Genomic DNA, 15,360 nt, shown 5'->3' on the forward strand with positions numbered 1-15,360 from the left:
AGATCCGCCTGTCTCTGCATCCCAAGTGCCGGGATTCAAGGCGTTCAACACCGCATCTCATCTCTTAGTAACCTAACATGTACCTCTAGCGTTGACTCCATCTTTTAAATCTGTACGAAGTCAGCATCCTGTTTATGGAGGAAAGCTGTTCTCCTGCTTAAACATTTGTCAACAAAGAATTCCAATCATCTGGGTTGCATTTTACACAAATTCAGATAATGGATTTGCCTGCCCTTGTTTAAAATATTACATTGTCATTTTTGGAGAAGAATTTTTTTTTTTTTAGCATTACAACATATCCTTAAAATCGTCTCTAAAATGTAATTTTGACCTATGCTAGAAGTCAACTGAAAACATTTTTAAAATCTAGACGACTGTGGCCAGCAGCCTGTTTTCCCTTCCTGTGCACATTAAATCAGTCTGGCAATAAAAATCAGTCAGCAACTCTTTAAGAAGGGCGGCCAGTGTTCTCACTCATCCCCAGATACACGTTCTTTTCAAAGGTGAATATAAAAGAGCGACAGAGCTGTAACAAACTTTCTAGTGTCGAATCATAGTTCATAGGACAGAGTTACTTAGTACTGCCAGCATTTATCTTCCTTGTAGCTTCCCCCACCCTGAAGGAGAGATAACCCAGGAGCAGACTAAAGGGTACATGAATGGAGTACAGCCTCTGGAAAGGACATGGGTTTTGATACCGCATAACTTGATTAGGGCCGACCTGAATTAGTGCAAGATGTGCAAGAGGAATGGGGAATGCCTGGAGACCTTGGAGAAGAAAGGCTGTGATGGATCTCCATCGAATGCTATGAAAGTAAAGCCAAATGACTCTCAAAATAAGAGGTATTTACCAGAGACGGTAATGGGCCATCGGGAATTCTTAAAATTGGGTGTGTATAAAACGCACTCAAGGGATTTGTTAGATAAGAGATTCTGCAGAGATTCTGATTGTGTTGGTTAGGGAAGAGATCGTGTTTTTGACTTGTTACGAAAAATAGGAATAAAACAAACTTCAAGAAAACCCCTGGCAGGGCTGACTGAGAAGCCATTGACAATGGCACTGGGACTTGTTTCTTCTGCATGTACTGGCTTTTTGGGATCCTAGTCTGTTTGGATGCTCACCTTGCTAGACCTGGAGGGAGAGGGGAGGAACTTGAACTTCCCACAGGGCAGGAAACCCTGACTGTTCTTAGGACAGGAGGGGGGGAGGGGAGAGCGGGAGGGTATTGGGAGGAGGGGAGGAAGTGGAAATTTTTATAAATAAATAAATGAAGAAAAAAAAAAAAGGAAAGAAAACCCCTGGCAATGCCTCACTTGCAAACCAGTTCCCATAACACATCACAGTCAGAAACACAAGAACTTCTGTTCAAAACCCTCAGAATGGGGCGCGTAGTCCTCCCTGACCTATCCTTGCCCCTTTGCTCTGGCCTAGTAAACTCCTCTCTAGTATTCCGTGGAGTTTCCCTGGATCCATTCTTTTGACTTTTATTTGTTTTTAAGAGGGCTATTTAATTCTCCAAGTAAAGGTTAGCTTAGAATTCTTGAATGTAAAGATCGCCAGAATACAATCAGTCTAGCCCCTCACCGAGAGGAAACGCTCTGGTGCTGGGAAGGCCTTCCAGCTCTGGCAGCAGGTGCGGGCAGGAAGAAACTGCTAAGGAGAGACCCAGAGGGCTCCTGGCTTCCCTTGAGTGGGGCTGCCTTGGGCAGAACAGTGCTTGAATGCTTTCCAGGAAGCTCAGCCTCCCACCCTTCAGAGCCTTTGTTTTGTCTAGCTTTTAAATACAGCGGGACTTCTCAGAAGGACTTTCCTTCCCGAGGAATTCACTAATCAAGGCTCTGCTCTGTTTATTTACACAAACAAATCTTTATGAAAGAGCAATTCATTCATTAACTAAGAAATGTGATTATTTCCACTGTTATGTCTGGGCTTCCGAGCACCTCTCCTGTTGCTGCATCAATTAAGTCAGGCAAGTGGGAACCTTGAGAAACACAGACCGAGACTGATCCCAACTGATTTCGCGAGATAAAAACATCAAACCCACGCTTCAGATACTTAAACTTGTGTTGTCTTAAGCATCTTAAGAATGCCAATTCTTTGCAGAAATCAGAATAGAAAAAGAAAGACCATTGAATATTTTTAGAATTCAGAAGTTTTAGTTGATGAAAGTACCCTCTTTGTACTGTCTGGTATTCTGGAAGGAAATAGCTCCTCTGGGCACATAGGGTACAAACATCAATGTAGCTAGGGACTATGGAAAGCGATTCTTGCCATTTAAAAAAGCAAAATGTTGTGTAGACATTATTTGCATATTTACATCAGCTTGCCAACAATATGTAAACAAGGTAATCTACGTAAAGATGGATTGTTTCAAAGATAAAAATTGATTAGTATTTAGTACTAATACTAATATAATATTTATAATTACTTTGACATAGTCTTAATACACAGGACAGACAGTTCAGTTACCTACTAGACCGCACTTAGCAGTCATTTCTGCTGTACTTCTGAATAACAAACTGCAAATTTCCAGCTGTTAAGCACATTTTTAAAAATGAAGTTTGTAATGAAAGTTGCCACAGAGCACATCTGAATTAAGTAGAGATTATTGAAGCAAGAGTTTAGTAAAATTCTTTGCAGGAAAAAAATTGATCAACCAATTCAATGATTTTATTGATGTATATTAATCATAATAAGCTATAATTCAATTTTCATAAAAGCCAGTTTTTTTAAGATTCAGCACATTTTAGTATTTCATAAAACTATACAACTTTCCAACTTCCTAATCTCAGATAATTTTATTACATAAAAAGACACCCTAGCCATTGACAAACACTTCTTGCTAGACCCTAGCAATGATTAATTTATTATCTGTTAGAATGAAGGTGACCACACAGAAATGTAACTTTTATGCATCCCTTCATATAGGATAATTTTTTCTGGACTCGTCCATATATGTGTATGTCAGCATGGTATTTCTTTTTATGATAAATTACATTCCATTGTGTAAATGCTTTCACATTTTGCTTCTCTGTTCATTAATTAATGGATAACTGAGCTACCATTTGGAGCTACTGCTAATCATTTGCTATGAACATTAATGTTTAAAATTTTGTGGACATGTGATCTTGATTCTTTTACATATATTCTTTGAGTGGTGCTGACCTGCATAGTGACTCTGTCTAATTGACTAATTATTTCCATTCCCAACAATAACATTGATCTGGTGGTTTCATTTTCTCCATATCCATGCAAATGTGTGCTATTGCCTGTCTTTTGACTGAAGACGTTGTAATGTGTGTGAAATGGGACGTTGCTGTCATAGCTGTGGTAATTTTGCTTATATTCACTACTTTGAATTCATTCTCTAATGGAGAGGCAGTAAGCGCTCATGGTGGCCCTTATACCTCTGAAGACCTGGAAAAGGAAGGTGGGGGTTTGTAGAAGGAGTGGAGGGCTGCATCCTGCCACCTGGCTAACTCTCACATATTGATTCAACCCATTTCCGATAATCTGTATGTCACTACGAACTCGTGGCTTACCAGGAAAGATTCATCATGTCTGACCTGGCATCTGGTTCCATGGCGTCTGCCTGACTCTGCTTTCTTTCTCCCATCATTCCGTTCTGTCTACTCCACCCACCTATGTTCTGACCTATCAGGCCAAGCAGTTTCTTTATTAATTAACCAATGAGAGCAACACATAGAAAGAAGACCCACCTACATCATTTCCCCTTTTTCTGTTTAAACAAAAAGAAAGGCTTTCACTTTAACATAGTAAAATTACATATAACAAAACAGTTATCAAGCAAGAATTACAGTTATAATATTTATATCTATTTTATCTTTTATCATAACTAAGGAAAACTATAACTAACCATTCTTCAACTCCATCAAAGACTCCAGAAGGATATAATATTACCTAAGTAAACAAGAAATAAGCAACTTTCAAAAATCTAGAAATGACAGAGACATCTCACTGTCTGGACAGTCACCCAAAGTTATTTTGCACCATTGTGGTATTCATCTTCAGCCTACAGGCCCATAATATCCAGTAGACATTTCCATAAAGCAGGAACTTTTAAAGGCAGTTCAGTCACTATCTGCTGTTCCTGCAGAATGTCTCACAGACTCTTTCATGAATCAGGAACCCCAGAAGACCATCTCACCTTTAGGCAAGTTCAGCAATCCTCTCTCTGTGGGTTGTTTGTGTCCAGTTTATGCAACAGTCCAGGCAAGAGCAGTTTCTTGCCCAGATGGCTATCAAACTCCATAAGTAGCCTCTTCAATGCCCATCTTCCTCTTGAAGTAGATTGGTGCTGCCAGGAGCAGACGTGTCTCAATATCATGAAAAACCCTAAGTTATTAAAACATTAAATGCCATATTCTGGTGTCTTTGAAAAGATATGAAGAATGCCTATCTGAAATATATCTATGCACATCTAGAAAATCTAACTAACATGACTACAAGCTTGACTGTTATCGATGATTATCCATTAACAACTTATATTTTCTAATTATACATTACATTTTTAAATGAACTACACATCACAATACCTTAATCAAGATCAGAAACACATATCCATATAACAAAATTGACCTTAAAATCCATACCAATGCAAAGTATTCATATCTCTATCATATCCCTCTTTAAATGTAAAAGAACATTTATAAACAATATCTGGGAATATGGGCACAGTTATTTCTCTCCAAACTTCTTCCTGCTGTATGGGGGCACTGTTAATTAGGTCTTTCATGGTATAACCTGTGTGCTCTCAGTAAGCAGTTGAGTGAAGTGATTTTCTGAAGGTGTTTATGGTGATCTTACCATATTGGGTCTATCATACCATATTGGGACAGAAGCAATCCACAGGGTCTCACCCTCTGTGAAAACAAAAGAAGAATCTCTTTTCCAAAGTATCATATCCTTAGGTCCAAATTCTGAAGTCATAATACCTTTATAATTATATACATGGTGGTTTAGCCTAGCAGCCCATACAATAAAATGTCTCTCTGTACTTAGCTCCTTCACAGTCAAAAATTTTAAAGAAAACGTAATATACAGAATCCAGGCTCCCTGTGAATTTTACATTTTTATGTGGCTTATTTTTACTCTATCACTTTACTTTATTCTGTCTCCTTAAAGACTTTACCCTTTTTTTTAAAGGCATTAACTTTATTCTCTATATTCTTTTTCTTCTCTCTCCCAAGCCTATGTACACCCATCCAACAATGTGACCCATTTAGAGGTCTTTTATGTTTGAATCTGTCCTATTGTGAATCTGTAATTTTTTACTATCCAGGAGCATTTTTTGCTTTGCGCTTTTAAATCGCTAAGTGCTTAAGAATCTAAGCTGTGACATTCCTAGGTCAAAAACAGGTACTGCAAACTTGCCCCGCCCAGTCAAACATGGCAGAGCCATTTGTGACTCTGAATCACGTCACGGCTCAGCGAGTGAAACCCTTGCCTTATGAACATCAATACCCGAGTGTGAACCTTCAGAGTACACGGAAAGCTGTAGAGGACTGGGGAAGATCTGTAACGATCCCAGTCGGTGAGCTGGAAGATGGAGCGGGAGAATCCAGAGAGGGAGGAGAGCTGGAGAGCAGGGTGTGTGCAGAGGGAAGGAATAGGGAAGCTTCCTCAACCAGGGTGAAAGATGAGAACCAACATCTGAGGTTGGATGTCCTCTGACCTTCCCACCCGCACTGAGGCGTGTGCTCACAAACAGGAATAGACACACACACATGAACACACACCCAGGAAAGTGGTTTTAGAATAAGATTAAAAGCTTATTTACTTAATTATTCATATATTACTCTATTAATAAAGCAATTCGTATGGTTTATCAAAATGTATAATGCGACATAAAGGTGGAAAATATAAGCATATGAGGCGAGTAAGAAATACAGGTAAAATAGTTTTGAGGGTTAAGTTTTTGTTTTTGAATTTCCAATAGACAAAGTGACCCAGTGGCGTATGTAAGATTAAGAACAACCACAACTCTTTACTGCCAGGCCTTTGTTCGTTTCGTGATCCCACCAGTAACAAGGAGATCCCTAATCCTGGTGCATTTCTGCACATTACTAACAATTCCAGACCGCAGAAAAGCTGAAGGCAGCTCTCTCACTTCTGTCTATGGACTCTGTCTGCTCTGTTGAATTCTCACTTAGCATCAGCACTGTTTGGAGCACACAGAGCTCTGTGGATCTCAGAGCTGCACATTCACCCTTCCTTCCTGTGATGAAGACCTGATGACTCCCATCTCCAGCAGACTCAAGGCTAAACCTTCCAGCCCCAACTGGCTCTCCATTCCCCAGTTCCTCTCAGTTCCTGATACGGTTCTGGCAGATCAGCTTCAATATTTGTTTGCCTTGCAAAACTTCCTCTGCCTTCCATCTCTTTCCCCTCTTGCTACTAAGAACTTGTGAGCTCCGTCCTGCAAGGTCAAACTCAGGTGGCATCATTTTGGTAGGCTCTTAATACTCTCAGCAGAATCAGGTTTTCCTTTCTGTGTCAGCATAGTGATGCGTTTGTGTCTATCCTCTGCAGTGAGCTGTGACTTATTTCACACAAGGGCACTCATTTTTTATATTATCAGGGCCCAGCACAAACCTGGTATCCAAAAGCATAGATTAATATCCTGATCTCGCTCCCTCCTATAAGCACATGTGAGTTTTCACCGTCTTTAAAAGTGAACCCCAGAACGGGAAAACATTTGCTGCATCCTCAGTACCTGCCTGCGCTGGAAATCACCCCACACAGCTTTTCCACGCAGATACCTTCGCTCTAGCACCCAGGAAAATGTAAGTAAACACTGTGATTTCTTCTCAATAAACCACTACCTTTCCCCTGATCCACTTTCTCATCTCAACCTTCTTATGTATCCCAGAAAAGATAACTTCACCTCTGCAAGCTAAGATAATAAATCTCATCTGAAATTCTGCTCCATCACAATCACTCTGTCTTCCAGGATAATACTGACTGACTGTCTTCAGGAGGATAAAGTGAACTGTGTTGAGCTTTCAGTCTGAGTCCCTCTCTGGCGCTAGAGAAGCCAGCAGTGCATATAATCATGGAGGAGGTGGAATTTTTATTGCTCATCTAATTTAAGATTCTAAAATGCCATATTCCTTCTCTCAAACATGACCAGTGATGGTTGAAGATTCCATTTAGATAGTTTTAGAAAAAATATGGCAATATTTATGTTTCATCTGCCTGATGTCCCTGCCCCCATGTCCTGTGTCCTTGCTACTCATTCTTGAGGTGTCCTGTCCCTCCACTGCCACAGACCATTCAGACACTGTGGGGCCATGTCTGTAATTTCTCTCTCTTTTACATCCTTCAGTTTCTATGTTACTCATGCCTTCACAGTTCAGTACGCTGTCTGACTGGAGGTACACCCATCTTAGAACAATCACTCAATCTACAGATACTATATTCATTTGCATGATTAACATGGGTTCAATGACCAACAAGAGAAACTCTGATGTCTCAGAGAAGCAAAGGACACTGTTTGTTCCAAGGAAAGGCAGGAGTCACAATAAAGCAAATTGTTTCTCGGATAGGATCATTTCTGCTGCACTAAAAACAAATTAAATAATGACTGGCAGAAAAAAATAAATCTCTTAGAATGCAGAGTACTGTATAATAATCTGTCATGAAACAAAATACCAGAGAGATCATTCTCGATTATTCTCGATTGTGCCGATTGTTGTTGTCCTACTGTCTGGGTTGCAATGCCAAGTCGGTTGGGGCATCGGAGATGCTGGCTCTTCATGCTGTGTCTTTCCTGAAGCACTAAAAGGCTCTTATTAGAAGCCACTCACACCGGAAGGGGTCCCACAGTTGGAAGCCCAGGGAGAGCATTACAGTGAGAATCCGCTGTAATTTGATTTTTTAAGATTCTACTGTGCAAGGCATTCCCATGGTAAAAATATTCCTAATTAGCTAAGACTTTTGGTTCCCTCACACAAAACGCTGCTTAAATTTAAGGCTGCTCAAAATTATCTTAACCCGTCCCATTTGGCAAACTAAGCCAGGGTCTTAGGAGCTGTGGGGCTGTCATCCGCAGGAATGTGGGCCGGTTTAGGAGCTTTGGCCTATCCCTGAGAGCCGTTTCATTGACCAGACAACATAATCTCCTATCTATTTGAACTTTTAGGATGCAGGAGCCAATGCTTGGTTTATTAGCAAAGGGAACTTCAGAACCACAAAAACGTAAAAGGGAAAGAATTAGAGCAGTGTTAAAACGGAAGGTTTTCTGCTTAACAAGCGTTCACATGTAGCTAGAAAATTAAGTTTTCTCTTAGCAGAACTGAAAGAATCAACCCCCACCCCTGTTGGCTTCCTCCCTGTCTGATAGGTAGTTGGCACCATAAAAACGTATTTTTTATTTCCTGACTTAATTCAACATTTAAACAATCCTGATGTCTGCATTTGTGTTCTGTCAAAAGCTAATAATATGAAGGATGTATGATGAACCGTAAGCACACTTGTTAAAGACTCCTATGACACAGTGTTCATTCTGGGCTGTGACAGGTCCTGTTCTCCGGTAATTGACAGTTGGAAAGAGATATCATCTGACAAGAAAGTTTCTTTCCTCTTTTCATCTACCATCATAAAAGTAAATTTAAAAACCAGAAGAATTAATAATAATGAACATGAATCACCCTAATAAAACACCACAGAGACCAGAAAGCTGTCAAGAAAATATAGATGAGGCAAGAGAGGGAAAGAAGCCAAAGGTGAAAAGACAGAAGAGCAAGTGCAGAAAGCGATTTTAGAATAACTGAATAAAAGACGCTTGTACGCGACACAGGAGACCACGCGACGACTCAAATGTCTAGGAATCTAGAGCATCGCCATGCTTCTGTTTTAACAGGCCCACAACTTCTGCCAGAAGAGAGCCCTCTTTAGGCAGGAGTAGACCCCACCCACCTCCCAGCTTGGTGGAAGATCTGCATTCGTTTCTCATGCAGGGTGCATGTGTATAGCACCCTTGAATCCGTCCCCATGAATTGATTTGAAGTCCACTGAAGACAACCTGTGAATGAACCCTAAAGGTGCGTCCTACAAACCTTTCTGTAGATGATGCTAGAAGCAAGCTCCGCTGCTGCATTGACAACATACACTTGGCTGCTCCGGAGAACTTACCCTGACTTTGTGAAGCTGAAAGTTCTGTGTCATAGGCAGCTTGGCAATGCTAGCCCATTTGGTTCCCTCAACCTATTATTTTACAGTCTTGTCAATATGCTGGGTGAACTAGTTTGGGGAATAAACGGAGGGTGCTGGATGCAAATGCAAGCAAGGAGCTTGCAGGAGTGCCTTCCTAGAAGGACCATGGATGCTTCATGTTTCAAAAGCAAAGCCCAGGAAAAGAGAAATGGTGGGTGTCACCTAAGGGTTGTGAAGAACCTGTTCTGGGGCACATGTTAGGCATGCAATCTTGGCAGTCCTTGGAACCAGTGTGTGTGAGTATGTGTGTGCACACATGTGTTCAAAATACACTGTAAGAGTTAACATAGGATGGAAGTTAGAAGCAGGGCAAGATGTAGTTTGCTGACCAAATGAAGATGCTTTAAGAATGAAGACTTTGCTATTAATAACTATGCTGAGATAATACACATAAATGACCTTCCTAGACAAACTACATTGTATAGGGCAGTCATGAGGACTATCACTCTCCACTCTGTTTTGTAGTGTTTCATTTTTATCTTAGACATGTGCTGTTTTCAATAGACTAATACTAATGTAACTATGGGGCTTTCCATAGAATCAGGATGCTATAAGAGTGGCAAGACAAAACAGGCAACTTTCACATCTGATGGCCCTCCCCAACTCTATATTCACCTCTAGAACTGTAGGTCTTTAAACCCAAAGCACTCAATCCCCATCTTGCTTAGCATGTTTGTACCAATGCTCAGTTCTATGTGCCCTGGGTTAGTTATTTGACTTTATTCTTGGCCTGGCCTTATCTCCATGATAGTAGTCTCCCATGGGGTGATGAGGAAGTCTTGTGTTTCTAATCTTCATTGCCAATGCTTATGTTAGGGTGTTTCTTTGTATGCAGAGTATCCAATGAGAAAGAGATGTTACTTTAAGGTGCTCCTAAATGGAGTTGGGCTTTGGCCTTTGGTAAATTTTGATTCACCTAGGAACTTCCATTGAAAAGTGCAGTTGTTTTATCGTGAGCAATGCATGTGGTCCCTAAGGCTTTAAAGGTTTAGCTTTGGATCTCTTTTGTCCATCGGGTGGGCACAGAGAGAATAGGAACTCTTCAAGCACTATCCTAGTACTTTTGTGAGCCTTTGGGAGACACCAGACTCAGATGCCCGCTGAGAGCAGACAGGTACCACAGCAGCTTTGCTGGTTGCCTGGCAGAAGTGAGGATGGAGAGTCTGCTTATGGCTCTATTCTCAGAGCCTAGAACCGGGATGTTCCTTTTCATGCTTCAGTGACAGAATATCTGACCAAAAGAATACTTAAAACACATTTTTAATTAAAATAGTATTATTTTACTTTCTCTATGCCTTTTCCTCCTTATAGCCTCTGTCAGGTACTCCCTGTCCAACCCTTCCCACACTCCCCACTCTCAAACTGATAATTATTTTCTTTATTATTGTTACTCCCCACATACAACCATATGTATATAAATGCACAGACAAATAAATATAGCCTGCTGCTATAAAGCAGTCCCACACTAGCTCAGAATTGAATACAGTAAAGGGTTCTTTATTTAGGGATAGACTCACAGAGCACAGTCCTCTGCACAAGTGGAGAACAGGAACCGAATCCAGCAGCTGGAAGAGAGAGAAAGAGAGAGAGAGAGAGAGAGAGCGAGCGCATAAGCTTTACAACTGCATTAATAGTATAAGAGACCACGCCCAAATGGACTGGTATCTTAAAGGCTATTGGCTAAAAGAGCTCCTACAGCACTGCTGAGTTTGACTTTATTTCTTGTGTGTGTAGCTTATGGACTGATCACTTTATATTGGACAGCCATCTGGTAGAGGCAAAATTCTCCCCCTCTCAGCAGTCATTATTGGCCTACAGTGAGTGTTTTGTTAAGGAGTAGAACTCGGTGAAATTGTCCCCTTCCATATTAGTATGTCTGTTCTTGTTTATGCTGTCATTTCTAGTACAGACTTATATTCTGGCTCTTAAAATCTCTCTGTCCCTTGTCCATGTTGTTTCCAGAGCAGGATGTGATGTAGAATATGTGATATAGATGTGTCTATTGGAACTGGGCTCCCCCACTAGCCGTTGTTAAAGGGAGGATGTGGAAGAAATGGGAGAAAGGAGGTATTGTATCTCACTGTTCAATAGTGGGGGATTCCTGGTGGTAGAAGTGTATAGCGATTTGCCCACTGGGAAGTGGGACTGCAGGTCTTGGCTATAACTGTTCAGTATCACTCCTAGGGCCTCATGTCTACCAGAATTAGACCCATGCCTAAAAGTTTCCACAACCTCTTAAAACCGCTCCAACAACACCAGGAACCAAGTATTCAGGCACAGAGGACTGCAAAGGCTAGTTCACATTAAAATTTAAATTACAGGCACGGAGTTGTAGCTCAAAAATACTTGTTTAATAAAACAAATTCCCTCAAAACAATATAAAGAAAGGTCTAATGGACTAGAGAGATGGCTCACCAGTTAGCAGCATCCAAGTTTAGATCCCAGCATCCATGTGGGGTGACTCTCAATTGTCCTCTGTCTTTCTGATATGTCATTCAGTGTCATAGAGTTGTGAATGAGGATTGTATAAAGCATGAAAGCCTTCAGGATGGACCCTGACACCTAGTAAATGGTTAACAGTTGTCAGCTGCCATCCGCTTTCAGTCCTGTCTGGATCTGAGAAGTTATGAACAGTGGTTGATGCTTAAATCCCACTTGGACAACTTGCCAGGAATGCTGCAATCCTTGGTTTGTGGTCCCAGGCTTGAACCGACTAAAGAGCAGGGTGAGAGCTGAGGAAAGCAGCCACAGTACCCCCGAGGTTAATGCCAGCCTCCCTCCGTGCTAGGAACTTGCTCACAACTGAACTCTCATTGGCTTCTCTTTAGACAGTGGATAAGATCTCCAGGTTTCTTTCTGGTGGTACTACTTGTGAGGGGCAGTGCTTTATCACTGAGAAGGCAGGAAAAGTATGAAAGAACTTACACTGGACAGGTAAGAAGTAACAACGTGGCAAGGTCATCCAGTGCAGCGCAGTAACTAGCTGGATCCTGCCAAGGAGCCTCAGGTAGCCAAGTAGCAGGATGTGAGCACAATGTAACCAACAGGCCTGTCACCTAGAAAGAAATTCTGCTAGTTAGAAACTTCAGCTCTTTTTTTTTTGTCAGAAGGTATTTTTAATGGAATCACCCTGTTCTTTTTTAGAGAATCTTTATTAATTTAAGATACCTAGTACCTGGTAATCTTTGGTTAGGTTTATCAGTATCTAATAGTTAGGCTTATATTAAACTATAATTTATACTTGTTGTACATTGGCAACAATGTATTCTTCAAGTTTGCATGGTTCATTATATGTAATATGGCACAAACGGATCATTTAAAATATATAACTACATGCAAATATTATAACATACTGTATATACAACACATAAATATTACATATGATCTGATTTGTTAGCATATACAATTTGTATCTGTGTAATCTAGGCACAATAATTTTGCAAGGTATATAGGGTATATAATATTAACTACATTTAATATATGAAGAAAATAAGGCAAATCTATAAAGATGTTGAAGGTAATGAAAGAAGTCTGTGGGGAAGCTGGGTATGGTGACGGGGGGGGCGGGGAAGCCTACAATCCCAGGCCATGGGAAAATGGGGCAGGAGGATAGCCATGAGTTCAAGGACAGCCTGTGCACACAGTGCGTTTCAAGTCAATCTGAGCTACAGAGTAAGACCCTGTCACAAGCAAACAAACCAACCAACAAACAAAAACAAACCAAAAAGTTCCAAGGAATGGTACAATGACATTTTGTTGACTGCCAGGGCAGTGAAGCAAATGCTGACTTTCTTATTTCAGACTCAAAAGAACTCTTATTTATCAAACTTAGCTGGTTCACCACCAAAGATGAAGTAAATTATTCTCCTATTTTCTTCTCTATTAAATATAGCAACTAGAGCAAGACCAGATCTAACTATAATCTAACAGTTCTAGAGGCTACCTGTAATCTGTTGGGATACGAGAATTATTAGGGCTTTTCATTTTGCGTTTTATGTGCACTTAAATAAAGATAAAGATCCCTGCAGTGGACCTTAATACTTATACACATATATAGCAACATATGCATACAATTTATAACAATGTTCTTTTACAAATATCAAGCTCCATTCTTTGGATTGCTGTTTATTTTAAACACAGGGCTGCAGTCTCAAAGACACCTAGAGACCATTGTTCCTAAGTAGTAACTACTTTCCCTCAGATGTCATCTGTAGCTAAGAACATTTCTTTAGTTTCACCTTATGCTACTGCAGGAGTATGGCCGCAAGCTGCTGCTCCCAGAATAGCAGAAACTCTGAGCCAAAGGCCTGCGAGGATCAGTCCTCCTCACCCTCATTTGACAGGGGAAGAAACTGAGGCTTATAGGGGTTAAGGGATTTACCCAAGCTGACAAGCTAAGGTTGAGCTCAACAATATGGGGAGCGGATGGAAAATCCAGTTAATGCTTAGCCAGCCTTGGTAATGTGTCATGGGACTGGCTTGCAGAAATTAAATCCGTTAATAATCCCCAAACCTTATTTTAGTCAGAAGTTTTAAATGCCTTACCTATCAAACCTTTTGCTCAAGATGACAATGTAATGGCTTTGTTTCTCTGGGCACCCAAGGATGTCTGCATTGAGCAAAACATGTCACATATGGGACAGTGTGAGTGTCTGATGACAATATAAATGTGGCTGAAACACATAGCTCTTAGTAATATACATTAATTGGCCCAAACAAACAGATTTAAGTGAATATATTTTCTATACCCCTGCTTATGAAAATGGAAAAAAAATTATAATATTTTCTGATGGGCAAAAGATTACTTAAAATTCATTTGTGTATTTGTTTACTAATTTATACATATATAGTTCTATGCGTGTGAATGTGGGGGCCTGCGAAGAGCGGAAGAGACCCTTGAATCCCTCCCAACAGGACACAGAGGCCTTTGTCAGCCGCCTCATGTGGGTGCTGGGAACCAAGCTGTGGTGTTCAGGAAAAATAAAAAACACCTGGTTGTTGAACCATCTCTCCAGCCCATCTCTAAATCTTGACATACTGCAACTTTGTTCCAGAAGCAGAATGGACTGCCAAGTGTGAGGCTAGACCAGCACGGGGCTCCTTGTCATTTGCAGAATCCTAGTGAATATTCAAACTCCTTTCTAGGCTCACTCTTGTCTCCCACTGATTTAGCCACATATTTAGAAGTATTTACTAAAATTTATGCTGTTGGGGCTAAGTATTCTCTTATTACTTTCCCATATTCAAAAATTAAATCTCATTACAATAAACTTTAGAGTTATTTTGCTTATTCAAAAGCAAAGAAGAGCAGAGACAAAGTCTATTAAACGATCCTCACTAACTAACCCCATGAAGATAAATGCCCTTATTGGGAAATTCATGGAAATATAAATTGATATAAGAAGAATTGATTTTTTTATGCTGAATCATCTACCCTGTCAATTAGGAGCTCTTTTCATTTGATCAGACATTTATGCTCCCTTAACAAAGCTCCTCTTTTTGTTTAGTTTTGGGTTTTTTTTTTTTGGCATTTTATTGCACATTATATCTAAGGCAACTTTGTTTATTTTCAGGTCACAGAATCTTAATGAGTTTTCTTGTTTATAGCCAAGTTATCAGTTGATTCCTTCCACAGATATGCGCCCCTCATTTGTGGACGGCGAGAAAGTCAGTTCTGTCCAGCTTTTATGCTCCTCACGTTATCCATTTGCAGAACTCTAAACTAGACTTTTAGAGTGGCTATTAATTATTTCTCAGTTACAGTTCATTTAGGGCTTCCCAACGTTCTAGAAACACTGCAGTGAACCTGCTTCGAAAATCAAGTCTAACAGAGAACCTTAAGCTTACTGTCTCAGTCGCCTGATAAACCAATCAGCTATGAAGTTCAAGTACATGGCGGCTGGTTGTCTCTCTGCTTTCTCTACCTGGGAGTCATCCCCAACTCCTTTCTCTCACCATTCGCACCCGAAGTGCCACTGAGACTGGTCTTTTCTCCCACCTGAACGTCTGTGGATTCTTCAGTGTCTGTCCCCTTTGTCAAGCCCTAGCTCAGAACCTTGCTCTTTCTCTCCCCTCCCTTGTACCATGCTAATGCCAACTTCCTTTGTCAATCCCATCTCTCT

The 15,360-nt window shown here is 40.5% G+C and overlaps 1 long non-coding RNA gene across 1 annotated transcript in view; it reads right to left on the reverse strand.

The window, feature by feature from the left end:
- LOC146889341 (uncharacterized) overlaps window positions 1-11,769 on the reverse strand; it is a 47,109-nt gene extending 35,340 nt beyond the window's left edge. The window contains exons 1-2 of the long non-coding RNA XR_015000111.2: window positions 11,654-11,769; window positions 10,756-10,803 (exon numbers count right to left, since the gene is read on the reverse strand). This is a non-coding gene — a long non-coding RNA (uncharacterized LOC146889341). The remainder of the gene's footprint in view (window positions 1-10,755; window positions 10,804-11,653) is intronic.
- Between the last annotated feature and the right edge of the window lie 3,591 nt (window positions 11,770-15,360).

The sequence above is a fragment of the Myodes glareolus genome, chromosome 27 (genome assembly GCF_982192425.1).
Source record: "Myodes glareolus chromosome 27, mMyoGla1.1, whole genome shotgun sequence".
NCBI classification, from domain to species: Eukaryota; Metazoa; Chordata; class Mammalia; order Rodentia; family Cricetidae; genus Myodes; species Myodes glareolus.